Source organism: Falco punctatus, assembly GCF_963210335.1.
Source record: "Falco punctatus genome assembly, chromosome: 6".
NCBI lineage: Eukaryota > Metazoa > Chordata > Aves > Falconiformes > Falconidae > Falco > Falco punctatus.
In genome coordinates this window covers 6215592-6242586 of record NC_137585.1, presented here as the reverse complement: position 1 = coordinate 6242586, position 26995 = coordinate 6215592, and the positions used below count along the sequence as shown (strand labels likewise).

The 26995-nt window shown below is 43.8% G+C and overlaps 1 protein-coding gene across 1 annotated transcript in view; it reads right to left on the bottom strand.

Annotated features, from left to right (window-relative positions):
• ZBTB20 (zinc finger and BTB domain containing 20) overlaps nucleotides 1-26995 on the bottom strand; it is a 518279-nt gene that overhangs the window by 190038 nt on the left and 301246 nt on the right. The window contains exon 6 of the mRNA XM_080393607.1: nucleotides 3308-3408. The gene's annotated coding sequence lies outside the window, so the exon portion shown is untranslated. The remainder of the gene's footprint in view (nucleotides 1-3307; nucleotides 3409-26995) is intronic.

Below are 26995 nucleotides of genomic sequence, written 5' to 3'. Positions count from 1 at the left end.
CTTGGAAGCCGAGGGTAAACGTTTGAATGTGTGTATTACCTTCCTGGAGACAGTAGGTTGCAGGGATACAAAAAAAAAAAAGGCTGCATGAAAATACAGGACAAAGATCCGTGGGCTTCAAGGGGTTAAACAGCTTCACTAACATGAAGGCTGCAGATGGGACAGTCCTGAACGCAGCAATGAAATGGTACGTGCTTTTCCTTCCTACAGCTCCCGTCTGGAGGGCTAATGTTTTTATTTTACAGTAAGCTGAGAACTGGTGAGCAGACTTGTATATTAGTTATTATTTGACCCTTTTCTACATAAATCTGTTTTTGAAGAAGAAAAAGTCAACAGAAAGAGCCCTACGTCTCAGCTAGCACCATTCAGAAGCTTTTTGCTAACCACAGCTAAATTACAATAATGTTTCTCCTTTCTCATTTATATTTTTTAGTATTTTTAATAATGACAATAAGTCACTATGCACCCAAAATTTTCTGGAAAATAAAACACACCGAACTATTCACTGGTAGATCACTATTTATAGAATGAAAAACACAGAGAAAGATATTAAATTTACCATAAACAAGGGGGTTCTTACCATGACAGCAACTTTTAATGTAATTCATTTGTCATATAAATTATGTCCTTGGGGATATCCCGTAAAATTAATTAGGTCAGAGAGAGAAGGAAAACAAATAGAAAACTTTGCAAACCTCCAGGAAACAATAGGCTTTAAACATAGCAGTATCAGCAACCTCACTGTGAAGTTCTTCCCTCCTCTTCCTCTATTCTTTCCAGGAGACCAAGATCATCAGATTGAGAATCATCTTGGCCCACCAAAATCATGGAAAACACATAGATTCAAATGCACAACTTTTCTGAAATTGAAGATTTTGCAAGTAGCTCTGTCCTTCCAAAATACAAACTCCCTGGAAGAATTCTGAAATGTAATTTAGTAAGACATTCATTGTGTCTATGTGGCTTTTAAACACAAAGCTACAATTGCAAAATCTGGGCATGATACATCCATCACGCAACACAGAAAAGCAAAGGGGAGGAGGGCAGAAGAAAACAATAAGAATTTTAGAGAAATTTTAATACTGGCCAAACTCGTCCTCAGATCAAAACTCTGCAGCTTTGCCTGTTCATGAGCTTCTCTAGAGTTCAGGCAAAAAGGAATTTGCCCATGTACTTTTCCTGTACCACTCCGGCTTTTTTTCGTGCAAGAAAGAAGACTTAGCTTTTTTCCACTCTTCTCAACACAGCTCACCAAATTGGAAGTGTTGATACACATGTACAAAATCCAACACATTTTCTGATCCCATTCGGAACACAGATCAAATTCTGCTCATCCTGATGCCTCTGCCACCTTCCAGTGTAGACTTGAGTACAAAGGGGAGAACAGGAAGACAACAAGATGCAGGGGAGTAACGGAGTTGATGGCGCTTGATTATTAACGACATTAACAGACTGCACTAATGGGTTACTCCACAGTAAAAATTTCTTCTGGATCATGTGAGGGCATGAGATCGTATTTCTGCCAGCCCTTATATATGTTAATGTTAGCAGCACGGAACAAAAGATAACAGATAAGGCATGGAACTTGCTGGTAAAAGTCAACACATCAAAATATATTTTAAAAACTGCATCAGAAGAATGAATTTATAATGGATCCATGCTTTGCATTTTGAGGTGACAGAGTTCTCGGTCTGGTAGAAAGTTCCCAAAGCTCAATTTACTACATTGTCAAAATATAGCCTGAGGGGACAATCTGACTTACAGCATCTTTATGACTGGTGATGAAAGAACCTCGCTTGGCTTTTAGTTCCCAAGTTTGGCTCAAGAAAGTGCAGTAGAGAGCAGAACATCTTTTATTTTATGCTGGGAGTTCACAGTGTTCCTCTTCAGCACAGAATTAGGTTTTACTGTATGGAATTCTCACACACAGCTCGCTGATGGCTTAGAATTCACACCTTCAGATTTTGGGGATATACTTCACACATTGTTACTGCTACTAAAGATACAGATTACAGCGTCCTCATGTCATTGTAGCATCTGTAATGGAAATCTTTAGAAGATTTGGGAAAAAATTGTGTCTTTTACCAGGCCACAGCATGTCTTATTCAGCCTTGGAAAGGCTTCAGAGTGCAGTAACCACATTAATTGGACATTATATGGGCAGCCAAGTATAGCTCAGTTACTGTGCAGCTTTTACTGTTCCTTGTCATGTTGTTTCAAAACACTTTTTGCATTTTAACCAGTCATATGTACATATGAAAGCACTGTACAACACTGGACAATGCTACAGATCCACAGGAAATCATTGTTTCACAAACATGAAGCAGTCCGCACAAACATCAATAGCGTGGCCCAAATCTGTTCTGAATTATGCTCATGCAAGTCCGTGGAAGTCAACTAGTACCACTAACAGGAAAGAACAGATAAGGGCATGTAAAAATACAAAATATGGCTCTACTGTACAGCTACCCATGGGCCAAAGCCGGCCAGCCTGCCATCACTTACGCTCTCCTCCTTTCCCAGCGTGGCTTTACAGGAAATAAGAAAAATAACTGGGATTTCTAGTTCTCTCATGCACCGGAGGACACATGTCCAAGAACATATGGACTTAAATGTGTCAGCATCCTACATCACTCTTATTTCAAGAATGTTATTAATTATTGTGGGTGGAGTCCAAAATTTTAATGCCATATTAGCACACGGTGGCTGTTTCTGTAATGCACATGTCACAGGAAGCATATGTTTAGCAGTTCAAGAACAGCATTTTAACTTGATTTCAAGTGATTTTTCTGAATTGTAATACTCTCAAAAGATTAAGTATTGATGTACTAGTGGGGTGTTTTGCAACTTTTATCTTCACGGTTTTATCCGTCCACCTCAATTCTGACCTCCAGGATATTATGCTATTGCAGATACGGCCTCTCCGCACACAGCTGTTTCAACAAATCTCATTTTGCTCTATAATGCACAGCATGGGACTTCAGGATTGGTATTTTCAATGCTGAACCAAGTTATATGAGTGATGAGTGCTACTCTAGGCAAAAAGCAAGGCTAGGATCAGAAAGTTATTTGCCCTACTCTACCTAAATGTCAATCCAAAACTTCTCAAAATAATTAGCCTCTTTACCAAACATGCAGGTACAGGCAGATACTGTGGGTATCGGCCATGCAGCCGCTCCAGCTGGATACAGTGAGAAATGTATTGCCAAGGGCTTTTCGGCTATGAATCAACAGGTGGTTTGGCACCAAGATTTCTACCTGTTTGTGGTTTTCAGCTTTGGTTTCAAGACAGAAAATGAGATTATACCTTTCAATGCTGCATCTCAAGCAGGCTGTACGGAGAGCAAGGTTTCATTCCAACCAAATCTCTCTCTCTCTTGCAAAGTTGAGGAAAACTGCCAACCACTGCTGCTCTTGCCATCAACACGCGACGTAGATGTTAGGGAAAGGCAAAGTAAAGGGAGAGGAGAGAAAGGAAAAGAAAAATATAAGTTTTACATAAACAACAAACTGTATATAATGACTACATCTGAGGACAACAAAATAAGAAGTGCTGGCTTCAGTATAAGGAGGCAAGTAAAACAAAACCTTGGAACAGCTTAATCTAAGAGGGTTTTTTAGTTTATTGGATATCGAGAGGTTTTGTTTAACTTTAGTTCCAAGAAATACAATACTTTGAAAACATATGATACATTTAGAGAGACAAAAGAAACAAACCTATCATAGCATCAAAATGAACTACACCATTACTCAGAGAGCAGCCAAAGCCCCTCCAACAAACACCCTGCAAAGCAGCAGAAGCACTCAGAACATATGTTCTTGCCTGCAAATAGCCCAGGGTGCAAGAGGCGGGCTTCATTTTTTTGTTTTTAAAGCCTTCTGCATGGGCCTAACTCTGCCTTTGTTGAAGGTAGTGTTAACACACATCAAATGCACTGGGAACCAAATGTGGATAACTGCATACTTTGAAAAATCACACCCAATATGTTCAACTGATGCCATCATTCTCTGAGGACAAGTATAGGCTATGGAATACTACAAATAATAGAGAGCAGCAGTCTATAAAGTAAGCTCTTCAGAACTAAGGAAGCGTATTTCAATACTTTTTCACAGATAATTGGGGATGGGCATCTTCAAAACAGTAGTCAAGAGTAGGTAAAGACTGTCCAGAGATCCCTACTGTGCAGAAACCTCAATGCTTTTCCATAAAATAAGAGTTCTTCAAAGAAACTCTCAGCAACCATTAAGAGAATAGCCAGCAAAACTACACTTTTCGGATTAAAGGAAGAAAATGAAAGTCTGTGCCTCTCCACTGACGTAGACGTAATGAGAATGACTTCAATACATCTGCTAGTAATCAAAATGGGTCCACATTCACCAGTGCACAGAAAAGTGCAATTCTAATCATCACCGAGAAACTTTGTTTAGCCCCAATAAATGTAAAAACATTTCAGAAAGTTGTATATATATACCAATTTACCTACAGATGATGAGAACTGCATGATTAGGTTGTATTAAATCATCTATACTAACAAAGACTGAGCTGAAGAGAAAATGGAACTACCTTATCATGAAAATGTAAGCACTTGGAGGGGAAGGGGCCCCCAAATGTCCCATTCCTGAGATGGAATAAAAAGAGCAGCCAAGTGGGTCTTTTGTCCACATGAGAAGGTGTTTCCACAAAAATGCACTTCTCGGGTAACCAAAACGGAATTTTTCCATCAACTAGCTAGAAAAAGAAGGGATGGGGGGTGGGGGTGCGGTGTGTGTGTGCGGGGAGTAAAGAGCCTTCCAGAATCAGCAGTTGGGAAATAATTGTTTTGACTTCTCTTGGGTAAAATTTATGCCCAAGGAAAATCTTTATTTCAAAAAGAAGAGTTTCCACCATAAAACATCATTCCAATGGAAAATACCTGGCCACGGCTACAAAGGATCGGACCACTGGCCTCAGCCAGGGGAAGGTTAGAGCCAGGGTCAGCGGACCGGGTCTGCCACAGCCCTCTTGCACAATCACGGGCAAAGCGCTTCCACGCTCCGCGATGCTATTTCTCCTCCAGCCTTCCTGCCTAGGTCGGCTGCCCACACGTCAGGGCAGGAACCGTCTCTTGCTGCACGTTGCATGCAGCCCGCTGTAACACACGTGTTTAATGACTTTCAGCACCGCAGGAACAGCAGTGTCTTTCCCTCCTACAGCAGCTAGTTCCCAACACATGGATGAAGAGAAAAACGCAACTCATGGCTGCGGTGCACTGCTAATCAAACGCTATTGTATACCGTGGGGATGGGGGGGCAGGGAGGGGGGGTGCCTTTTCATCACAGAACTAATCAGAGTTTATACACACAAAACCAGACAACTCCGTAGTCCAGTCTTATGATCTGTGTTCCAAGTTGCCAGAAATAAGGCAGGAAAGAAGCTGAGGGGGAGGGAGGGGGAGGGGGGAGGGGGGGAGCATCTCCTGTGTCCATAATGAAAGAAGAGAGATGACTGGACTAAGAGCTGATGAGGTTACAAGGCAACAGCAGTGCCATGAGTTGTTTGGGCTTAAAGCCAGATGTCTTGTATTTCCTTTGATTGTTTCTAAATAATTAATGGTATTAATTTAATCACGTGACCCACTCCCCACCCCCCTTTTAGTATTTGGCTCGGTCTACTAACACTAAAAATAAAGGAGAAAAACGGGACCATCTATAGCATACTGAATATTGATGCTGTGTGTTGGGACTGCAACAACAGCTGATACTCACATCCGTAAGACCATATATCTACAGCACTCACACAGTGTTTGCACAAAGTACGTCAAGTAGTAGCCTTCAAACTCCATCCAAAAACCAGCTCAACTATGGCATATGGACACTGCATGTCTGAAGTAGTAAAATCGAGGGTACAGATCTCTCTCCGCCCACACTAAGATGAACCTGCCACTACTATTTCACGTAACGTTTTCTGGCAAGCTCCCAGTTTTCAGTCATGCTGGTTTGCTTGAAAGAAACACTCAGAGGAGACTCTGCTTGTCTTGCTGTTCGAACAAACAAAATAATCACGCATCTTAAGCTAATGGTCCAAAGCTTAATGAAGATCATAGAAAAGATGTTACCCGTGATGTGAGCATTCCCTCCTGACCTGCCCACATAAGCCACTGCTGTCGACAAAAGGAAATGGATTATGAGGATAATAAGTAACCCTGAGCTCTGGTCTAGACAAACCTTTGCTTGGTACAGTAGCAGTCAGCACACAAAGAAAACAGCAATCACCAGAGGTAAAAATTTCACTTCTCCACAATTTTCTACACCAGGGCACTGGCGGCAGCAGCCTGCACCTCTCGTCTCGGGGCTGCAAGTCTCACAGGCACCAAGTAATCTCATGGGAATATTCTGAGCGTTAGGGTTGAGTACTAGGACTGCCCTAATGCAACAGAAGAAATGAAAACTAATGAAGGCACCTCTCTACTCCCTACATGCCTATGTACTCAGCAAAAATGTTTGCCCGTGCCTCCTGCATGCTACAGTGCACCCTCAGCTCCCCTAGTCAAGTCTCTGGCCCACCCATCTTATCTACCCTTTTTTCCTACTACAGTTCCACTTTGAACCCTAGGGCAGCCAACACCAGATAGTATTACATGGGGTAGCTGTGAGGTAATGGAAGGGAGAAAGAAACCTGACAGCCTGGAACAGACCCTCGCTTTGTCTGGCAGTGCCCCAGACTTCTGGAGGTAAGGACAAAGTGATATGAAGCCTTCACAGATGTCAAAAGAAATTTCCAAAAATGTGCACAAAGCTAATCTCATCAAAGAGTACCTGTTAGGAGTCAGAGAGGGCTCGGACAAGTCTTATTTCTTACATTTTATCCATGGCTCCCTATTTGGTTGTCCTTCTGCAGCTAGACTCTCCAACCAAGGCTGACATTAGTGATTCTACAGTTACGATTCTTCAGTCAAGGGAAGTGAATGCTGAAGAGTTCTCCACTGCAAAGCTTGGTCCTAATCTTCAAGGACTCAGCAGTCAAGACCTAGCAATCCTACAGGCATCTTTCTCCACCACTAACTCAGCAGGCCACTTGGGTTTGTAGGAAGAAGTCTGTTTCATCACAGCAAGGTCATCTGGGATGTACACCCGAGCCTTGCAACTGGGGCTGGGGCAGAGCCACAAGCAGCATCGTCCCTGCACGTGGCAGAGACCATCACCTGGAGGGAGCGGCACGAGCACCAAACCGCAGGCTGAGGCACTGCAGAGCGAGTGGGGGAGTGCTCGGGCTCTCAGAGCTCAGGCCATGGGGCTCTCCTGCAAGAAAGGAGCAGAAGGAATACTTCACTGACGGTGCTGGGAAGAAAGCACCGCACCCTGTCCTGTAAGCGCTTCTCTAACAAGGTTACAGGGTTCAATAAGCTCATGGGTTTAATTCTCATGGACATATATAAATTGAGAAAACACTCAATGATATTAGTTAGAGGGTTAGAACTAAGCAGGTTAGAATGAGAAAAGGAAAAGCAACATACAGACAAACTTAAAGTGACTCCTTCCGTCCCTACCAGCTACCTCCAAGGAGCGGCAACACCTACATGAGCAAGGACCACATCAGGAATACCTGATGCCAGAGCAGCCCCCCCCAGAAGTCACTCACAGAAAATGGGCACTGTGCTTTTGAACTGGAGTGAGAGGAAACAGCTTCAAGATAGGAATGATCACATAGAAATGACTAAGTTGCTGGTAAGGTAGGAACACTAGAGATAGACAACAATACAGTTGAACAGCGTTTGAGTCGCAGCACTGTAAGAACAGCCCCTGTACTTACCTGTGTCTTTTTTTCAGGATTTTGGGGGGTTGTGTTGAGTGAAAAGATGGCATTTTTCCTGTGGCGACAAGGTTCTCTGAAAATGTCTACATGTCAGACTTTGCTAAGAATGTATCTTTTGTTCCTTCTTCTGCTTTATTTCCCTTTAATGATAGCTTTGCAGTGAATCCCATTTGTGAGTTGCTCAAATAAATGCAAATTTTATCTTGTAAGCAATACCCTCCAAAATACTACTACAACTGAAAATAAAAATGTTAAGAGCTAAAAGGCACTGGGTCTTCCCCAGTGCCCTCATCTCCCCGGTGCACTGGACTGCTCGCTATTGTATATGGAGAACCAGGCAGAGTACTTGGTATTATAAATCTGTACTGTATTGAAAGATATAGCCCAAGTCCCCAGGGTCCAACATTCTAATTAGAATTACAGTTGTGTAAATAACTGATTTATTTGGCTAGTTGACCAAACTGAAAACACGGAGAAGAAAAAAAAACCCAAAACCAAAACCAAAACCCACCTAGGTGTTTAACAAAATGGGCTAGGTTTTTCTTTGTGTTTGATACATTGAAATTACATTTTACTTTCTTTCAAAACAAAAACAGGAACCTTGTTTAGAAGTATCAAAACAAAACCTTTTCTCTTTCCAGAACTTTTCTTTTGATTTTTTTCCTCGTTTATTTATTTTTTGTATAGTTCTGGCTAACCCGTATCTGAGGCAAGCAGGTTTTAGCAAATAAAACACTTGACTCAACAGTTTCACCCAGATCTAAATCTAAGGGCTGAACTGAGTCGACTGGCTGTCAACGAAAAAAGAGCAAGGAGGCAGGGGATCTGCGTTCCCTTCTCGGTTCAGCCCTTGCCTTTGCAACCAAGGTGAGTTATTGTTTCATGTCTTTGAGGTTGTCTCTCTGTCCACACTTTTGTCTCTGGGCTCGTCGGGGTTAGACGCACCTCCTACAGTGTGTCTGTACAGAGCTTGACACAATAGATTGCTCATCTCAACTGGGGCCTATATGATTTAGTATAATATAAATAACTGCTCAACTGCAGTCAAATCTCTTTTTAATGCCAATAGTTTCACTTGCATATATTTAGCGGCCCATCATGGGAACATCAGCTTCTTTTTTAATTAATTACTTATTAATAGAGTTAAATATGAACGGACGGCAAGTCTGGATTTTTCCTGCTTCATCAATTTCAGTGCTCAAAGAAAGCATCTTCTTTACAGCCACCAGAACCAACAGGGATGTGGACTGAAGGAATCCTGAAACCCAAGATCCCCTAAGCACTTTTGTGCCACTGTTATTTGGGGACAAATCCTCTCATCCCTCCAGGGAAGGAAAGGTAGCTGGATTTAAAGAGCTGCTTAGTGGAAAGCCTTGCAGGCAACCTCCAAATTCTCTGTGTGGGGCTTTAGGCACGCAACTGTCACTGGTAGCACAAGTTCAATGTCTGCACTGAGGTGGGACCAGCCCGTGAGGCTGAAGGTCTGCCTGCCTCCGTTTTGAAGACCCCTTGCATCTCGCAATGCCGACTCGCTTAATCAAAAGACAACTTTAGAGCTGTTAGAGAATCAACACAAGAGACACAGAAACGAACGCGACACTACGAACCCCCAACTTCGCTGTGCAGCACTGGGGGCTGGGGGCGGGGAGGTTTCTCAAAGCACACACAGCTGTCACTGACGATAAAGTCAGTCACGTTTTTAAAACACTGGGGACAGAGTTGCAAATGTGCCCCATTATGCCTCGCGATGTACTCCCCGCGTACAAAAGGTGCGTGGGTTACCGTAAGCTTGTGCGTTACTTCGCTGAGAGTGTAAAAGGCAGCGCAAAGTACAGGCTGAGAAAGAGCAACCATAAGCGTATACGGGGTGGTTATTCCTACTGCGCAGGCCTGATCCTGGGTGCTCCAGGCATCCTGGAGTCCCACCGCAGCTTTCTGTCTCCATCCCTGGGGCTGCTGCTCAGCCCTAGGGGACACTGGTGCCGTGCCAGAGCCCCAGCGGCTGCGGCTTACCCCCAGCCTCCTGCGCCGGGCCCGCCGGAGCCAGACCGACCGCACCGCGCTGCCCACGCCATCACGCTCTGCCCAAGGGCAGCAAGTGCAGCTGGTCATTCCCCTCCACATATGAGTGCCCCCACGCCACGCTAAAGGAGCAATGACTATAATTACAAAATAAATCCTCCTCCCTGTCGATTGTCTGTACTTATTGGCCATTGCTGCCATCTAGCCAGACACATCTCCGATATTCACAGAAGCCTTCAGCCTGTTTATTCTCCCTTCGCTGCTTGGCCTGACGCAGGGATAATGCATCCCTTGTTACTCACTGCCTCTGCGGAGACGTTCATAAACTTTCGCAGGGTTTTCCTTTTTTTTCCAACAGGTGACAAAATACTGTATAACTGCAGGTGCTCTGGAGACACAAACAGGAAAATGGAGATCAGATGCAGCTGTAGTTGGATTACGGGAAAAATTATGATAAAGGCAGAAGATAAGAGAGTGCTAAAAAGAGCAGAGAAATGATTGGGAAGAGGTAGTTAGCTATTTTTGTTTCTGACTTACTCTTGCAAGGTAGCTCTAGCAGAGTAATTTTGTCTATTCAGTTATCAGGCCAGATTTCTGCAGGTGTTACCAGGGCAAGGTTGGAAGTTTATTGGGGAAAAAAAAACCCCAACTTTCTGGACATTATTGGAAAAGGATTAAGAAGTTGTTGACTCTAACTGGCACCGAAGGCTGTGCGGGAGGTCACAGCTGAGGGGCACCGGCTGGTGTTACTGGACTTTGAAGAAGGAACAATACGGAAGCGGTTTCATCCAGCTTCTGACTTCAGATTTATTCTTCTCAGAATTCGTTCCCAAAATTCAGTCAGGAAAATGTTCCTAATGAAGGGCTCACTCTGCACCCATGCCTTCATCTCCTTTCAGTACATACGGCATGAAACAGGATGTAAAAAAGAATATTCTATGGAGACTTAGAAATGGAAACATTCAGACGGAGTTTCATGGCCTGCTTTCTGCCCGCAATTCAGCTCTAAAAAGCCAGTCTAAACTTCCAGACACTGTAGCCATTCACTTCTCCAGACAACGTGGTTTTAGAGCCATAGATCCAGCAACATAGTAAGCAAGAGGTGAAGCACAACGGGTAAAGAGAAAATAAGACTGCACAATAAAAAAGACACTGATTGCTGCCTGGCCATAATGTTTCAATCAAATAAAAGGGGGTGGGGGGCTGCGAGGACAGCAGTAACCATCTGTGAATCCAAATTTCTTTTACTGTGCTTCCTATTCTACCAGGGGAAAGAAGAAAAAGATGCATTTTGCTTCCCTGATTTTTTTTTTTTCCACTGAAAAGGGAGGTTTCACGGGTAATCTAGAGTAATATTCAGCTGTGAATCCAATTTATGCAGTGGGATAGGATTAGAAGAGGAACAGAAGGTCTGGATTCTGAACCTGCTCTAACGGTTTTGATTTGAATACAACCCAAGTCTTGAGATGGCTTGTTTTCCACTTCTGGTTTGGAGCTGGTTGAAATACTGCCACAGTAGCACTTCCTGTAAATTTTTTTGTCCAAGATTCTCATTATTTGGAACTAAACTCTAAAGATTTTGGCACCGTGAAATCCAAACAAAACTCTGTTCCTGACTCAACTGGCCCAGGAGTCAACCCAAGCTTAATCTGGTTCTGGGTCCAAATCCAGCTTCAGCCCATTTCCATTGTTATATAGATTATGCCATAATACCACCTCTAGCCTCAGGATTTATGATGCCTCCTTGCAGGATGCATATTTGTGTGTAAATACATAAATCACATCAGATAAACAAAGAAGACATGCCAGAAAACAGGAGGGGAGGGAAGAGGAGAGATACCTACCAAGCAGTTTGTCTCTAAAGTGTTGCCAGTTGTGAAAGGACTTGACGTGCTAATATCCGCTCATTCAGACTCTTACAGACATGCTAAGAGCGTGACGGCTGGCAGGCAGTGCATTTAAGTGCTGTTACTGAGGCCCCCAAATATTGACAGAGTGCCAGACTCTGAGAAACTATTGATGTATGCAGCCGGCCGCTGCTCCAGACACCTCTCAGACAGAGTCTTTAAATGTCACAGATTAATGAATTTTCATGAAACGGAGAATGAGAGAAAGAATTAAAAAAAAAAAAAAAATATCCCACAGCATCAACATGAAAGCATCTTTTATCCCTACACAAAATTCTGCCCTCAAGCCTCAAGATTCCTAATAGATTATAACAGATTGTAAATCGGCAGGAGATAACGGGGTGGAGGAGGTTAGACCCTCTAGATCATGCAGAGCATCCTCAAACAAAGCCAATACGTGAGATGTTCCTTTCTACAAAATATGAGGGTCAAGGGCCACCCAGATCTCAGTTTCATTTTAACCAAACCCACGAGTTCCAAAGCTTAAGGGGTAGAATCAGTTAAATGTTTTTTATCTGGGGTACAAACAGGGCCAAACTGCAAAGTTCAGCTGTTGACCCTAACTTTAGAGTCATTCAGACAGACAGCTGTACTTGGACCCTCTATAAGGATCTGATGTTGCATTTGATCTTATCCAAGAAATTGCCCAAGTTATGATATAACATTTTTATGGCATCAGATAAACCAAGTATGCTGATTATTTCTCTTTTTTCATTTGTATCAGTGAACTCAAATATGTATGCAAGAACTTCAAATATCATTAAAATGTAATAATGCAAAATGCAGTTGGAGCGTAAATGACAAATCTATGCATAAGACATCACTTAAAGAGGAAGGAAGTGAAGGGATGATGCAGATGATGTGTGCAGAGGTAAAAATGGGCCATTTAAACCCAACGGTGTTAAAAACATGGCTTCAGCGAGCCGCTCTGCACACAGCCACTTGGAAGCAGGGCTCCATGAGCCGCTTGCTCCCTTGTTCCCAGAGGAACAGTCACTGATTCCTGCAAGGTTCAACCGCCCCCCCCGCCCTCGGCTTGTCCTGCAGGATTTCTCGTCAATGCAATGACACCGCGTGGAGTGAGCACCAACAAGCCCAGCTCCTGGCCAGCTGCCCCTTCCCCCTCGAAAGCACAGCTGACAGGGAAAGGGAAGCTGCTGCCACCACAATGGCCAGGCCTGTCACAGGAAAAGCTGGAGAAGCTAAGAGCATCCCGACAAGCAAAGGGAGCGCTGTACAAAAAGCCAAGCAGCAACACCCTGTGGTTCTCCACTCTGTTGGAGTCCAGAGGAGGCTACAAAGATGATCAGGGGCTGGAGCACCTCTCCTGTGAAGACAGGCTGAGAGAGTTGGGGTGGTTCAGCCTGGGGAAGAGAAGGCTCCATCCCTGGGGACCTTATAGTGGCCTTCCAGTACCTAACAGGGGCCTATGAGAAAGCTGGAGAGGGGCTTTTTAGTAGGGCCTGTAGCAACAAAACAAGGGGTTCCAAACTAAAAGAGGGCAGATTTAGATTAGATATTGGGAAGAAATCGTTTACTGTGAGGGTGGTGAGGCACTGGAACAGACCACCCAGAGAAGCTGTGGATGCCCCATCCCTGGAAGTGGGCCAGGTCAGATGGGTCTTGGAGCAACCCGGTCTAGTGGAAGGTGTCCCTGCCCACGGCAGGGGGGTTGGAACCAGGTAATCTTTAAGGTCCCTTCCAGCCCAAACCATTCTGTGATTCTATGATTTTTGCTGGAGAAAAGTCAATAACCTTCACTAAAAACTGTTCCCCTAAGTCCTCTCTGTCTCTGGCCACAGGAGGCTTTGCTGACCACAGCAGCTGTAAAATCTCACTGTAGTAACAGGGACCAGCACCAGCAGCGTTCAAGAGGAGCTCGTTTTCACATCGTCTTGTCAGTCAGCTTATTTGTGACTACCTTTGCCAAAGGGAAAAAAAAAATAATTCCCCCAAAACAAAGCTACCTTTTGTGACTGTGAAGCCGAGTGGGAACAGGTGCAAGTACTCTGACGGTAACCTCCAGCCCTGAAGACATAGAAGTCTTTCGGTTTTGAAAGCCAACACACTCCTGTAGGTTGGCACATGCAGCAATCAACTGTATCATGGACTATCGCCATCAGCCATTCGTGTTACGCACTCTTGTCACCACCCAGTGCCTGTCATCCCTACCAGCTCACATCCCACGACCACCAGAGTTGCAGCAGGGTCTCCAACACCAGTATCCTTTACCCGTAGCTCTACAAACTACCTGGACGAAGTAGCAAGCAGCCATCCTCTGCCGACAGCCAGAGAGAAGACAGAGCACACATGCGTGTAAGAGTGGATGACACAAACAACTGATTAAGTGCATGAGAAGGCAAAATGTCAAAGCCTTTCTATTCTGAGAACAATCTCTAATCCAAGCAAAGAAAAAAAAAATCGATATAGATTTTCACACAGGGAACTGTTTTACACATCATTGCAAACTTACTTTAAAACACTCAGTACTTTTTCTTCAGGACTTTTAAAGAACCTGTCTGATGTTCCTGCCCCTTCTGGCTTGCTATTTCCCCTAACACGTCCCCTTTCCTTTCTCCTTTCTTCCTCTCTCCCTCTTTTTGAAAAATAGTAGCTGAGGAGCTATCACAGAGCACTAACCCAGCCACTCATTCAACCCAGTAGCACATCTTCAGCAAAGGCCAGCACTGGGCATACTGAAGGAAGATGTAAAACCCCTCAGTATTCCCCTTCTACAGAAGCCTTTTCCTATAACTCAGCAGAGATCGGCTTCAGTCTGAAGACCGAAGTGGAGCGCAGGGTGGGATGACCCCTGGAGGCACAGAGAAGCCCACGTGCCCAAGCTATGAAGTTGCCCCTCACAAGGGTCGATTACCCCGACTCTGCAATACCAACATGACGACGGCTCTTCGGGTCACTTCATGTCCCGACTACATGCCAGTGGACAGCAGGCTCGTCCCAGAGCCCACCTGACACATCCCTCCCCAGGAGTGGGGTGTGTATTCCCAGGCAACGCAAACACCGTCTCCTCCAAGACCATCTCACACGGCGGCCAGTTACACAACTTTCCTGGGAGATTTGTCTCTTTTCTGGAGGAACAGAAAAAGGAAGCTAAAATTTCTAAAATGCAGCAAAACTCTAAGTGAGCGCACTGGGAAGGGAGCAAGCTGGGCAATCTTCTAACTCACTGCAAGGCTGGGACACTTTCTCCCCCCCAGCCCCCCAGTGAGACCTTGGCATTTTTGCTAAAGGAAAGGATTGGGTTACAAGACACAACAGTTTTATGACTTCTCTGAAGTTATGCAATAGCCTTGTCTCCTCGTCTTCTTTTGCAAATACTGTAATAGCGAAGTCTTGTCCCTGTCCTCTTTGCCTGCTAACATTACGACAGCCATTTCACTTCCATAAATTCTGCATCATCTCCAAGACTGTGATAACAGAGTTGGGCAAAAATCTGGAAGAACTGGAAGTACACAAAATTTATCGTAGAACAGAATAAAATAAAACAGAATATACACACAAAACAGTAATTGCAAGGGAACAAATAGGAACAAAGCTGTTACAGAATTGAAATTATTAGATCTGTAAGGGACCTTGAAGGTTTCAGAGTTCAATCTTCTTCACCTGATTTAGGATAGTATCAAAGGCCATCTCCATTGTCTCATCCAGTCTCTTTGTCATCGTACACTTTCCATCAATGAACTAATTTGTTGTAGTCATTTCTGATTACTGTTGTCTACCTTCCATCTTTTTCTTTCCTTTCCTCCGTGTGCATGTGTGTGCACACATCACAGATCACAACCAGTTTGCACACCCCGCTGCTTGTTAAAAGTCCCACCTCTTCTGCTGACTTACTGCACTCTTAATCAAAAGGGCAGGAGGAAACCGCCGGGATTCATTCTTCCCCTTCTCTCCTTCTCTCCCCCTTTTTTTTTTTTCAAATGGCACGAATGTCAAACTTTCTAAAAGGATGTTTGGCATAGCTGAGTTCAGTCATGTAACGTACAAAGTCGGTATGATCAAAAGGTTGCAGGGCTGCCCACTGCTAAAGAAGAGGGGAAAAAAGGAAACGGGGATCTCTTCTGAAGTGTGAAAGAATGCGTGAGCCAACTGTTGCCACTGGAAACACCATGTCTATTAGCAGCAGCAGTGGGTCTGAAACACGAAAACCTAGGTCCGGATTCAGCTTCTCTGAAATTCAGGGCTGTTCTGATCTGATTTTCCACTCATGAAGAAAAAGAGATAGACATAGCTATGGAACTAAAGACTTTTGTTCTCTGTGCTTTGCAGCGTTATTTGGAAAATGACTGTATCTATGTGGAAATAATAGCAGTTGTTTTTGTAGTCAAAGTTGCTGAAACTAATCAGACAGAACGCAGATTCATGCATCAAAAAAAACCCGGTCTCTCTGGTGCTTTTACACCACTAGCTCTCGCCACAGTATCTTCACTCTTATTCCACCCACCGCTGAAAAGGAGGACAAATTATTCCTCCTTTCTACATAACTAAGATTGTTATGGTTTCGTGCGGCAACTGGTTTGCAATTGTAGGGTGCTTCACGACTGCTAAACTGCACATCTGCATCTTCCTCTACATTTCTGATGCATTGCTTTTGATTTTATTCAGCTGCCTTATTTGCTCCACTTTGCTGAGTCCTTGTGAAAATGTTCACGTCTCCTTACCCGACATCAACATTCGAGAACACCTCAGCTATGCCACCTTGTTATGCTCTTGCGAAACACCTGCACTCACAGTGGCCTGAAAACTCTTAGTCAGGATACTCGGCATGAAGAATCTCTCCATGAGCTGAGACGGAGCTTTCTGCCAGAAGATAACCCCAAAAACGTAGGTGGAAAAACTCATCGTCAATATCCATTTAATAGAAAAATCTTAATTATAGATAGCTTTCAGTCCCAGAACAGTAGATGGGAACTTGAGATTAATTCCCCCTATGACAAAGTATGTGAACAATAACCAGAATTTGTAATCAATACCCAGAGGAGAAAGCATCCAAATTGTAACAGGGATTTGGGATTCATTCCCAGAAGGCGTAATATATGATTTGGAACAGGTAGACTGGGATTAATTTTTGATTATGAAATATTTGAACAGCAATTTTAAACTTTTAATGAAGAGAGGATGTGGACACCACAATTAATAGGATTTCTAAGTCTCTCCATCGTATTTCAAGACACAGATGACAGATGACAAACAGCTGTTCGGGTCACACACACAAGTTGATGTGGGAGTGCCACCTAAAGAAAAGCGCACTAGGATGGGGCTCTGGAGAAAGGTAGGCAAAGACCATAGCTGTGCTCTCCCCATTTCTAATAAAACTTGCTTATTGCAAATTCTGTATTAGAAGTAATTACTCTGTGTTTGCTGACTTTACACAGATAATTGTAAGTCAGGCAACATTGGTATGGCAACACAGCTTTTCTCTTGCACAGGGAAAAAAATATAAAGGTGTTCAAAGGAGAAATAATTCTCACTCTGAAGGAAAACTTCAAAATAGGAGCGCGCAAGGCAAAATATATAGAACTCATCGCGTCCTGAGGGAAGAATACAACCCAAGTTTCTGAAGTTCCTTAGAATATAATAAAACAGCTAATTATTTGCCTAGGATAAAGATATCAAGTGAGCTGTGAATCTTACCTTTTTCTGTTAGTTTCTACAAAATAATTTTATGTTTTCCTCACAGGCCAATGAGTAATTTTAATGATTATGAGCTGCATCTGTAGCCACGTAAGACGAGGCAAATTTTCTCTATCTGCATATTTCACCATTTATGAGCTAATGGAGCAAACTGATGTTTCAGTATGCAGGTTGATCATCACAGGGGTCAGAAAACCTGGCCTCCATGTCCAGTGTTCGGTATTGCTCAGCTGGGTGGACGCAGTATCCAGAAGGAAAACGTCTTGCCCTGAAGCAGGACCAAAAGCCTGTTTCAGCTCAACAAACACTTATCTTTTCAACCTTATATTTTAAAAGATGCTCTGAATTTATGAAATAGAAGATTTACCTGATTTTATGCCTGCTGTGTAAAACTTTTGGGTTCTTCCTTGAAAAGAGACAAGCCAGCTGGGGTTCCCTGTGGGGGCACCTCTCTCCCCTTAAGCCCTCAGACCCACATCTACCCAAGGATCAATTCCTAAGCCTCCAAAATTATATATATAAGTATGCTGTCTCTGCCAGACCCTATTAATCATAAACTTCTTCTCGTTTCATTTCAGCATTAAACTCATCTTGTTCAAATCTCTAATTTTCCACACTGACAGAGGAGTTCTCTATACATCATTCAGCTCTATTTCCTTGATACGTTCAGAATTACAAAATTCATTCAAGCCCATCTGATCTCTTCTCACTAAACCTTCTGCCTTCCACTGACTGACAGAGAAGAATTAGCCTTCCTCCTGTCAAGTATACGTCTTTTCCCCACAAAAGTACGCGAAAACACATCCAAATACAGCCAATGACTCAGCTTGCCCTTGTACTTGTGTCTTTGCTCTACAGAGCAGTCAATTTTATGGAGCAGCAAGTCCCATTGATATAATATCAGACATCCTACTAATATTTCTAAAGTAAAAACAGCTGCAGCATTCTCCACCCGGCAGGGTACCACATGCTGGAAGCAGCAATATGGATGAAGTGGTACCATCGACGCCCCTCGTTCCAGTGGAGGCAGGAAGTCTCAGGATGAAGTCATGCGATGGAGCGACGCTGCTGTGCCTAATACATCACAGGTCATTTTAAGTCATTAAAAAGTAAAAATTGCCAACCACAATTATCCTCAGTGATCCTATCTAATATTAAACTCAGATGCAGATCTCAGGGCTGGGAAGAAAGAGTGCGTTCGATATTCTCTGTTCTTTCCCTGCCGCAGCAGCGTCATCCATCTCATTTCTAACCCTGTGCCACAGCTTCTCTCCAGTTTTACAAAGACACTGCAGCCCTATGCCAGCAAAACAAACAATGGTACGGCTGTAGCAAACAGGAAAGGGGAACAAAAAAGCATCCAAGCCTCTCCCTGTGTTTTTTTGGCGAGGCAGGTGTTCAGCAGGAATGATAATGCCTCTCCCAGCAGATAGGTGCCACGAGAAGTTTGGTGCTTCACAGCTGGGAGCAGCCCCTTTCCTCACCTAGGGCCGGGTATCAGTGCTCTAAGAGGCTCTGGCTCCCAAGCAGAAAGCTTTTGTCCCCACAACATGACTCGGGGACTTGCAGAACCCTCCAGACCCACATCCACCATCCAGGCTACACCGGCTCTTCTGGTGAGTTAATCAAAGCAGCCACGGCAGGGGACTGAGTCAGACAGAGCCCATCGGGGCAGAGCGTTAGGTAAGTCACTTCGCCAATTCCTGCCTCAGTATCCCCGAGTGTGATGCAGTTTTTGGCACCTCCAAGTTCAGAGGTCTGTAGCTTTAGAAGCACTGTATGTTAGACAGACAGATCAATATTTCATTTTAAAGAACAATCTCTATTCTATGATACTTTTGCTGATTTGAAAGAAAACAGACTCTGTTGCAGTATTTTTTGACTAAAAACCTGTAGATGAAATTAAGTTACAGTCTTTTAAAACCAGAATCTGGAAGGGTGTCCCATTGTAATATTTTCAAAGAGAAGTTGTGCATGCAGTATGTATGTGCATATGGTGTTTATGAATTGTTTTTTAACTTTAGATATTTTATTCATTTTTCCACATGGTACAAGTAGAACACACATCTTTGTTGGACAGACACCAATACAGTAACATAGCTTTAGATAGCTTTAGATTTCAGGCACTCAAGACGCAGTGGGACAAAAGTCTACCCTATCTTCATGCCAGGACATCACGTCCTGAAATTAGGACGCATGCCATGAGGCAGTCAATATCTCACCGGAGACATTGAGCCCTTGATAAATTCAGTTATACTAAATGAAGGAAACTGTAACCATTTCCAGTTATTCCATTGAGCGATAAGGACCATGAGAACACTGTGTTTGGCATACACCGTCCTATTTTGATTTCACTGCATTGTGGGATCTGCTGTTACCCACAGTTTGTGGACTTTATTTTTTTCCCCTCGCAGTACGCACGCCGCCAGCATCAAAACTTCTGTCATAGCAAGATTCAGAAGTACATAAAGCAGAGGGAAGTGGGTAAGGAACAGCACAAAAGGACCTGGCTAGAGCGTTTTAGGAGAGCAGCAGAAAGAGCGGAGATGCTCCCAGTCCCTGCATGCCGAGCCCCCCCAGTCAGCCACACGGAGTTCAAAACTCGCTTCTCCTATTTATGCTGTGTGCATGCGTGTAAGCTGCTCTCACAGATCCATGAAGAATACTGAAAGCATCTTCTCCAGGATAACTGTCTATCCAGACTCAGAAGTGTAGTTTATTGCTCAAAGCCAGATGAAATACAAGCGTGAACAGCTTACCTTCAGAGCAGAAAAGTCTGCCCTGCTACTGCAGGCTGCCATGTCTAATAACTATATAAACCTTGTTTATTTAATTTCAAAGCTGCTGTTTCATTTAAGCTGTACCACGGTCTCAGGAATCACAGGATGGTGGCATTTAAGAAGGAGAGGCAACGATTTAATTGATTTTCCAGGAAAAAGCTAGGTCCAAAAGCAAAATAAAAGTTTCCTTTATATAAAATGGAAATAGTCATAATATAACTGGGTGCTTTTTAAAATTTAACATGGTGAACGAGCATTCTGTGAAATGAAATGTAAGAAGGGACAAACTGGCTCAGAGAAAATAAATAAATATTAATTCTGTTCCCGCTGGTAACGTAACACCTATCTTGCACCCCAAGGTCTCGGAAGCACAGAGTACAAACAACACTTTTCCTGCTATCTGGCAAAAAACTAAGAGAAGGGAAAAAAAAGATTAACATATATTTGAATTTGACATGCTTTGGTTTTCAGACAGCCGAATTAAAATGCCTGCACCGGGTATCTACAGCGCACAAACCCAACAATTCTTGTCCATTGTCCTACTGGAAGTCTCTTCCTGCGCCTGGCTGAAATGTGAGGTTCCTTGACAAGCTCTAATGAGCGGTTAACCTCACTTCCCTGATAAAAAGCAAATGCTCCCTGACTTCACTCTTCTTGAAACAAGCCCATACTGATGAAATATATGCACTTCTATCAACGTGACTGCTTTGTGCATTACTTAAATGTTAAAATAAAAAGGGGGATTTATTTTTTTTTTTCTTAGGTGCATCAAGCTGCACCGCAGGGAAGTTTGGCACTGCCCTCCCAGGCACGGAGCTGGGACACTGCCAAGCCCTCTGCCCGCACCCGTCCCCTCTCCCAGCAGTGGGGCAGCCGTGGGGCTGCAAGGAGCAATTTCAGCGAGGCACGGTATAAATAGGAGATGTGCTGTAGCCTTGTAGATGATCACAGGTGGCACAGTGCATTTATCTTCACATGCGCCAGGGTGGATATCTACAGCGTACGAGCGGGAAAGGTCAGGTATGTCAGCTATGATGGCAACAAACAGCCTCACTAGCAAGCACGGGTGTATTCACCTTTCACTGCTCACAGCCGGTGGACGCCTCCGAGCTGGAGCAGAGCAGCATCCCCGGAGCACCGGCCACCGCCGGGCATGGTCCCACCTTGGTCTGTGGCTCCCGCTGCTTCCCCTGCCTGTCGGGAAGTCACCACCGCTGGCGAGGGTGGCGGATAACGCTGGTATTTTGGAACCGCTCTCTTCTGAAGCCACTGAAGAGATTTATTATTTATAGGCATAGGGATGAAAACATGAAGTACGTACGTGGGGGCCCGTGGGGGGAGGGCTGGTTACTGCCAGGCAGTAATTTCAGTCTGAAGTTCCTATGACTTAAATAGCCACTTGAGCTCTGCTCTTGCAGTTTATGATGTCAATAGAACCCCTAAATGAAATTACAGCCTTCTGATACGCAGCGGGGTAGGTTTTCTTCACCATGTAATATACGCGGCCGGGAGAAATTGCACTATATGCAGAGTTTCACTAAAGCAGAGTTTATCATAAGAATGTTCCTGCTAAAATATGATTAGGCTTCTTGTTTGCTGGATAACACATCTAATGAATCAGGGTATGCATGATAGCCATGTTTTGTGAATGCAGACATATACCCTGAGGTGAACTGGGCACTCCACTGCCTCAAAGCACCAGCTATTTAATTTCCACCGTAATTTGCACCTGCTTTGTTTTGCCAGCAGCCCAGACCCATGCTAGCTCTGGAACTCGCCTCGGTTCCAGGAACTAGAAGCATGCACGGAGGAAGAAAACAAACAAGGCAGCAAAGGCGGGGGGATCTATGTGCTATATTTGCAGGCTTTTTTTTAAGCGTGCCTGAGCCTGGCTAAATCGGATCAAGTTTTCCTTTCCAGCAGCCCTGTGAGGGCAGGAAAAAAATATTTCCATTTTACAGGTGGGTAATTGAGACATAGATAGAGGAAAAGATCACAGAGCAATGGATCTGGGATACAGATTCAGGTCTCCTAAAGCCAATTTCTTTTCCCTCCGTTCTTGTTATACACCCACCCCCTTTTCCCAGCCCGGGACAGGAAGAAAAATCCTTCATTTTACCGTTCGTGCACCTTGCTACTTCTTTATCCTTGAGCTGAGACCATGACTTAATTGTTCCAATGTTCCATGTCACAACACACTCTGCAACTGGTAATTAGTGATCTCTGGTTAGCGGTAGCTTTACCTCAGTAACTTGCAGATCTCTGTTACTTTCATAGCTTTCCCTGTCACGTGACTTAATTCAAAATCAACTTTCACTTTCTTTTCTGATTTACAGGAAGGGAATCAGTGCTGTTTCAATGCTGTGACCCTGGAAAACAAGCTGTTGTTCAACTTCTGAAAAAGACAGGCTTAGAATATAATGTAAGAAAAAACATTTAGAATACCTTAAAATGAGCAACATGCTGAAAACAAATCAGTTGCTTTTAGGTACTTTTACTACAAAAATTATCTCTGTATATAGCTTAAGTTCTTGTACTTCTGAAGTGTTCCAGTACTTCTGAATCTCTCTGTACCTTTATCATTACATCCTTTTCTGTGCTTTGTTCTTGTCTGATGCAGTTAACAGTCACAGAACAAGCAGCATATCACATCAAACAAAATAACTGTTGTGCAGAAAACAATCGTTTTCATTCTACTACATAAATATCTATATATCTATATATATTCTCTTCCCCAAAAGTATCAACTGGTGGATTGAACAGGAGCAAAAGACTACCATTTGCTCTCTGCTCCTGTCAGACAAGAGATGATACTTTTCTCTCTTTATCTATGGCTAAAAGAGAGAGGGTTAATTTGGCAGTGCATGTGAAGCACCGTTAGATTACTAGTTGGAAGGCGTGCTGTAACTAAAATGGCTACTGCTAGAAGCAAACAGCGCATCTATAAAGGAACAACCTTTATGTATTTATTTCCACTTCTTAAAGTAACTATGGTAAACTATGACACAGTAGACAAAGAAGTACTGCTAATGAGACAATTTATCATCTTACCATCCCAAAGTGTTTAAATAGACGGTTAAAATATGATTTTAAATTGCCCATTTTCACCCTAATGATTTTAGACCATGGACAAGCCATTATAACCTTGGACTACAGTCAATAAGCAGCTTACACCACGACAAGAAAGACTGCTGATTTTCTCCATGTTGCTGTACATAAATACCAGCAAAGACAAGTTCCCTTTCTACCACAGAGACTTGCAGAATAAATATATTAATTAAATAATTTAAACACCGAGAGGTTTAGAGCAACACAGAGACTCTTAACGGAAGAGATTAAACATTGTTTTGCCTTCTCAGTGAAAGTTGCCAGAGTGACAGCCCTTGACTTCACTATATCCAGAGAACAAGTGTTACACAGGCAGAAGTTTGAAGTTTCAGACATTTAGCGCCGCGCTTTGAGAACTTTCCATTTCAGAAGTACTTATGTCTTTCAGACTTACACTGCCTGGAGGGAGAAAGTAAATCAGAGATAAGCTTCAAAGATCAGACCCAAAAGTGTGTGTGGGCGTTCAGTATAGCCCATTTAGAAAAAAGAAAAAAAAATCCATTATGTTTCTATCTGTGATGTGAACTGCCTGAAAGTTTGGGATGTTCTGATCTCTCAGCTGCTTTGAGTACACTGCAGAAAGGTGATGCAACAGCCAAGTCAGGATCTTAACACCAATTTAGCCAAAAGCCGGGACCATTCGGATTGGGGCTTTGATGTACGTAAAGGTTATTTCTCTGTGTATGTAAGGCACTTTACTGAAGGGATCAGCCAACTTAATTGCGGGTTTTGTTAAGGGCTGGTGATTTAGTTTAGGTTCAGAGAGGGGTTCCACTGCACCAGGGAACGAGGAGAAAGAGCTAACCCTCGCTGCTCAGTGCTGAAAAAGGTCTGCGGTCAGCTTACGGTTTTGTGTGTGAAAAAAGAGGAGTTCACAGTTCTTTATGGTTCTAACGCAAAGCCAGATCAAACTCGGAGGTTTTGTCTATCTTCCACTTGAAGCTTTCAGGCTCAGTCAAACTTCAGACTGAAACTGAAGCAGGGGGAGGGACTGAAAACCCCACATGGATCGCAACCAAAGAAAATATTTGCAAAAATTGCCAAGCGGTAAAACCACCAAACCTTGCATGACTTTACTTATTGGTTGTAAGAAGCAGCAAGTACTTTAATTTCGGTTGGATGTGATTCGATACTGAGCTCTGTTCTGAAGTCAATGTCAAGGCCTCCAAGAACTTCAGTGCAAGATCATTCAGCGGCAGCCTTTACAGAAACTGTTCTCGTGAGTGATGCTGGGCACGAAACCAGGGAAAAGGTGACCGGCCTCCACTGTATGTCCCAGGTGACCAGTGGCATTTGGCAAGGGGCTGTCCCCCTGGGGGTCAGAGAGGCATGCTTGTCACTACACCTGCTGGATGAATCCAACTCAAAGGCAGGACATGGGTGAGCAGAATGCTTCCTAGTTAATAACCCCTGCGAGTTACATTGGTGCCATTAAACATCGCGTTCTTTCGCCGGCCATATGTTTCAAAGAACAGGATAATACCTCAAAATACAAATATTTTGACTGCTACCCTTTGTTTCTTATATGGCTACTTTGTTAAAAGTAGAAAATGTTAGTCAAGAAATAATTCATTTCTTCAAGTCAAATAATATGGGTGGTGACGAAGGATGAATGGAGCAGTCCATGCATGGCCCTGGCCGCCTTTAGCTCTACAGAACTCAAAGACGAACACAAGCCGTACATTGAGCAGGGCAGGAGAGGACAAAAGGAGACCCTGAGCAATCTGGGCCTGGAACCAGAGATGCGCCTCCTACTCCTTTTTCTTTCACTGGCTTTCCCATGCAGCTACAAGCAAATCACTGCAGCTTTCTACGCCTCGGCTTGCCTATCCAACGGCTGGAAATAACTGCGCAAGTACCTTGATGCTAGCTGAGACACCTGATTCTTTAGCATCCAACACTTTGTATACAAAGTTCTCCAAAGTACATTCCCCCCCGCCCCATTCCCCGTTCCCCACACAGACACAAAGAGAAGGGAAGCAAAAGAGTTAAAAAAAAAATAAAAATAAAAGAATAAAAACCAACCCTTCCTTCCCCCTCAAATGGACCAGCAGCCTCTAAACCAACTAGTTCTTCCTATTCCCAGAGGTGGCTTCCACAGAAGCATTTTCTTTTACTATGCATCCACTGTAGAGTTTCTTTTCTGCTTGGCTGGGCAATCAGGTATTCAGAGCATAATGTAAATGCTCAGAACACAGAGGCATGAAAACTTGCCAGACAGAACTCCAAGCGAAGGATTAACATTTCCCCCCCTCCCTGCGCTCCTCCGGCCGCTGCCCCCCCCCGCCGTCTGCGGCTGCCGAGCCCGACCCCCGCTGGTGGCCCTCAGCTCGGCAACCCCTGCTCCAAGCTCCACACTCCCCCGTGCTTGTTGCCGATTTTGTTTTTATATTAAAAAAAAAATAAATTAAAAAAGGCAAAACACACCAACAAAAACAACAACAGAAAAAAAAAAAAAGCCACCAACAAACCAACAACCTTTATTTCCTGCTTCGCCACGGCGGCCCCGAGAATAGAAGCCTTGACACATCAAATTCTGGGAGCTCACCACTCACCAGGGCTGTGGTTCCTGGTCCAAGCGGTGACGAAGGAGAATCACCTCACAGTCTCTGGAGAGTGGCAGGGCTTGGCTGCGAAGCTCGCCCTGCGCCGATGGGCTTTTTGAGTTCGCTCTGTTCCAGAGCGAGTGCCGAGGCAGAGAAATTAGGGAGGGGAGAGGTGGGAAGGAAAATCACTGGAGCCTCTTACGATCAAACTTCCACTAAGCAAGAGGAAATGTCTTATAAATAAACAACAGCAACAGAAACAAAAAAATCCATCCCGTCCTGCCAGAGGAATGTACATTATTGTCTCTCGACGGAAAACTTTACACCACACCAGAAAGCAAGAAAGCAGCCATGTCTCCTGAAGCCACCCTCCCTTGGGGTGTGGGGGGGTGGGGGCTGGGGTTGACAGGGGTGTGGAGGGCAACGCAAATTTTAAAAAAAATCTGGGGAAGTTCGTGCGATTTCCCAGTAGACAAACAAAACTGTCCAAATTCAACAGATGTCACTATGCCAAGGTTTCACGCAGTGCTAGACTTCTTTAGATCTGATCATCGCTCCGCCATTAGGACGGATTCAGGGAGGAAGTTCAAGGCAAGGGGAAGGAGGAGAAGGTCACAGTATGGATCTGCGTGGGTCTAGATGCGTATGCCTATATGTGTATATTTATTGGTGCATAATACGAACATGGTATGATGCATATTTATCAGAATATTTTCATATATTTATTTAAAAACTTGAGGTACATGAACACCTCTTCTCTAATACCTCCCCATAAACATTGAGATTCACGGGCTGGAACTCCAGTGCCTTTGTTTTCATCTCACAAGACTGCAACTGGAGTCTCCTTAAAGCTAACATGTTATCATACCGCAGCTTACAAGTGACATGAGTTTGGCGATTTCAGTACAGTCCCCAGTTCTGCAAAAAAACTATTGCATGATTTGGCACAACGCACCGCAAATAGCAGTCTCTTTATGAGGAGCTACAGATGGCAACTGAAAGAGTAATTCAAATAATTTATCAAGCACATTTGGAGACCTAGGATGGGGGATGGCCCAAGTCTACGAGAAACCAGTATGCTACAAGTCATTATTAGGGAGCTTATTAAACCTGCCTTGCTTGTGCAGCGTTAGAAGAGCACAGACTGCTGATGAGAACCAAGGTGCCTGGCAATGCTGTGTTTTG